This window comes from Zonotrichia albicollis, chromosome 4 (assembly GCF_047830755.1).
Source record: "Zonotrichia albicollis isolate bZonAlb1 chromosome 4, bZonAlb1.hap1, whole genome shotgun sequence".
NCBI lineage: Eukaryota > Metazoa > Chordata > Aves > Passeriformes > Passerellidae > Zonotrichia > Zonotrichia albicollis.
The window spans coordinates 59,403,250-59,407,443 of NC_133822.1; positions in this window are offsets into that span (position 1 = coordinate 59,403,250).

The following is a 4,194-nucleotide window of genomic DNA, read 5'->3' on the forward strand; positions in this document are numbered from 1 at the left end:
AAATCAGTTTTTAAAAAAATTAGCAGTGTTTTAGCACTTCAGGTGATCTGACTGCTAATCTCCATTTGCAGATAAGAGAAATCCAATATCCTTCAAGCAACCAGGTCAAAAGAACAGCTCAATAATTACAGGAGTCTTACATTAGAATCTGTAAAACACCCAGGAGCATAGGTTAGTTGAGGAAGATTAAAGAAAGAAAGTTTGTTTATAGATTTTATTTTTCTGCCACAAGAATCTAAATAAGCTTAAGATGGTGCTTCTTCCCCTATACAAAGTCCAAAGAGAAAGTTATTAACCACAGCTCTGTGTGACAAGTTATACTTTTAATATGTATTCAGAACCACTCAAGCTCCATCTTCAGGTGAACAATGTGCAAAATATTTCTGTTAGTCTAAACAAAATACAGTCTACAACCACGCTCCATAGACTGACCTGTTGACTGGACTAATACAAACTCATCATCCATGAATTCAGACTTATTAAGTGTTCCATTTAAACTTGGCTCTTTTAGCATCCAAACAAAAAACCAGAGAGGTCTGTGAAGCAATTTACTTTTCATAGTTGTGTCCATGCAGAAAAGCTGAACTTTTACACTCCCTGAATTGACTTTTTCCTCATTAAATATAGCCTGAACATAAGGTTTTGTCTCATTAACATGTAATTCAGATAAAGCAGGGACAAATTAATTCCTCTTGAAAGAACTGTAATTTTAACATGTGAAAATTAATATCATTTATACAAATAGGAGAATTCTATCTAAATCCAAAGCAGAAGAGTACTTTACATTAGTGGTGCAGGGCTGGGCTTGTGATACTATAGTCAAAAATGACCAGACTAAAACATTCCCAAATAATCATTCCCTAAAAGAGAGATTTATGCTAAATCCATAAACCACCAAAATTGGTTTTGTAAAATGCAGCCTCCAAATTCTGAATGCCTTGCTAATGCTGAGTATGTCACATAAATGGGGGGCCACCATATACTGTGTTAGCAGGAGCTGTGCTGAGGAGCATTTTCACCAGGCAGAGGAGGGTGGGAAGAGCTCTGATCCACTGGGATCTTACCTCAGGATGCTGCTCACAGAAGACTGGACACATTCCAGCATGTGGCTGCTCTCTCCCAGTAGTTTCCCCTGTCTCCCTTGAAAAACGTATCTGCTACAATTCTTTCAAAGCTGTTAAATTAAGGCAATATTTTCAGGGGCATCTGACCACACAAGTTGACACCTCACTCAGCTGGAACACATCACAGCATTTAAAGCAGAGATTAAATAACCCATTCTGGGCAAGACAGTGGAGAATTTACAGTTTCCGTGCACAAGATAATTTCTATATGTCAATTTCCTAAATTTCTACATATTGCTTTTCCACTCTGAAGAAGACAATTAAATTTACTACAAAGTAAATTTACTACAGAGTCCTAATTTTTTAGGTAGATTTCATTTTTACAGGAATATATTAGGACCCTCAGAGCTAAGAACATCTCTTTATTTCAGAGAACTGAGAAAATTTTGTTTCAATTATAGCTTCAACTTTTTTTAATGTAAAAGTAAAATATCAGCCAAAGTATTTAAACAAACATAGAACTTCAGTATCTGCATTGAATGGTTACTGCTATTCTTTCCACTATTTTTTCTATACTGCTGGATTTGACATTGAAACTTTTAAAGTTTAAGATGTGCTTTCTGTCAATAAAGTCTTTTAAAGCTGTAAGGCCCTTAAGGAAGTAGTTCGCTGTGTCTGTATAATGTTTTGCACACTGGGGCACTGATCTGGTGGAACAAATCAGAATTATCCAATAACTTCTGCCTACAACCTGTTTCAGTCACAGCAGAGGCTTCTGAAAATGCTCTGTAGCTGAAGTCAATATCAGTCCCTTACAACTTCCACAGGAGCAGCCCAGCGCAAAGGTCGGTCACAAGTCCCATAGCCCGTGTGGTAGCTAAGTTTGGAAGTCTTCTAGATTCTTTTCTCTATATCCAAACCTGTATGAAATGTAAATTATTTTCTTCCTGAGTAATCAGGAGGAACAGGAACTCATATGATTATAGCTTGCAGATTAATATTCAACTTCTACATCAGAACATTAATAAAAGGCCACCAAGAACCACGACATAAGCAGAACTTGCACTAGATCAGCAGGGAATACAGCAGGGAACAAAAATAGGAGTTGATTATGTCAAGAACAATTGATTTGAGCTTGAAAAAAAGCACAAACAGCAACAAAACTGCTTAGAGAAAAACTAGCTGTTCTCACCTAGATTCTTAACTGTATGTAAAATATGTTGCCCTGGCAGACTAAAATCTAAGCATCTGAACTCTCTAAGAACTGAACATTATTAAGCTAAAGAATACCTCTTTTTCCAAAGTGGTAACAAGTTAGTTCTCTTCTCAATAATGTAATAAATAAAATACACAAACTATCTATAGTCTATCAAACTATTTCTTAAAATGCTGCAGTCCAAGGCCAGCAGTGTGTTTAATACAGCAAGACTGATTCTGAAATTAGTCACATTAATTCATCTTTCTACTCTCAGTAATACAATTCAGAAATTGTGGTTTTCCCCCGGGAATTGCATCTTATTTTAGATTCTCTCTCTTTTCTAGTAAGCAGGATATCTCTTGAACAGTAGAAAAAGCCTATTGTTCTCATTTTAAATTATTGGTATTGATTAGGAGCTTTGCCTGAATAATAAGTACAAGAATTATATATTATATATTAATATTATATATTTTCCATTAACTTTTCTGCACTGAACAGGACTTCACTGAAGTAGATAAGTTACCTCAAGTGTTCAGATAAAAAAGGTATCTATTGAAACACTGTAAGCTTAGCAAAAAAATACAAAACCTTGTTCAAAATTCAACACACCAGGCAAAAGCACTGATTTATTACGCTACCCTAAAAATCTGTAGTGCAGAAATCGACACAGAGGATCAGCCTCAAAACGAGTGTGAACTGAAATATGATAAATAAAATATTTCCATAGTGTCTCTTATCATGAGAATTTTACGTTTACACAGTATAATTCGAATGCTCCATATGAACAAGCTCTTCCATGAATGGTGAAACCAATAAACTGCTGTTTCCTGCAGATTTCTATTATATTTCCCTTAAAGCTTTCTCTCCCAAGACTCCAAGTTACCCAGTTTTGGATTGCTTTCCATGATCACTGCACTCCTGCCAGGGAAGGGAGCTTTCAGCACACGGGCTCCTGAGCCCACATTAACCCACTGATGGCTTTTTGCACTGATGGCAGCACCCTCGCTCATCTGCTGCCCTTGCTCATTATTCTGCAGACTCATTAAGAGCTATCTTATCTCTTCCCATTGTACAGTTTATGCCTTTTTCCCTATCTGCCTGTGAATTCCATGACACCTCAATGCAGTTCTCTTGAAACTGGCTCCAGGAGCAAAAATATTGAGGTGGAAGGAAAGGAAGGTTTATGAGAAGCAAACAGACAGCAACAACCATCAAAACATGCCACATTTCTTTAGGAAGCTATGCTAAAAATTATCAAATGTTGCTGCCTTGGGAAAGCAATGGATGTCACTTTGAAACTGAACTTCCGGAACGCCATTTCACGCTGCGACATATTCAAAAGGTTTTTATTTATTGAGTACAGAACAACATAAGGAAGCACTCACCCTATAGGAAATAACAAGAAAATCTAGATTTCTACAGTATACCCCTTATTAAAATAAAAATCAAATATATTTATTGACTCTGAGTTTACAGGAATTTAAGGAATTTTAATCCAAAACTCTCAACTGATTTCAGAGAAGTTCCAAAGTCACAATGGTATCCTTTGGAACCCAGAAAAACTGCAAGACCTCACATCTACAACATGAAGATGAGACAATACAGAAGGAATAATGCTCTTGCTCTTTCAACAGATATTATTTTAAAAAATATTGTATTTTCTTGTGAAGAAATCTTGTGAAACAACTCTCCAATTTTAATATTGATTGAGAGGCCGAAAACAGATATGATAGGGAATATAACTTCATTGGGTTTAATATGTAGGAAATAGCACATGTTGAAGATAGAAAAGGATTTAAGCAATGGCATGTAAGAGAAAAGGGGTAGCAAGGAGAAAAAATCCAATGTATTAAAACCGGTATTAAAAATAGTGGAGGGGAAACAAAGCATAAAACCTTTTGAAAATAAGACCTGAGTCAGTCTGCCCTAAAG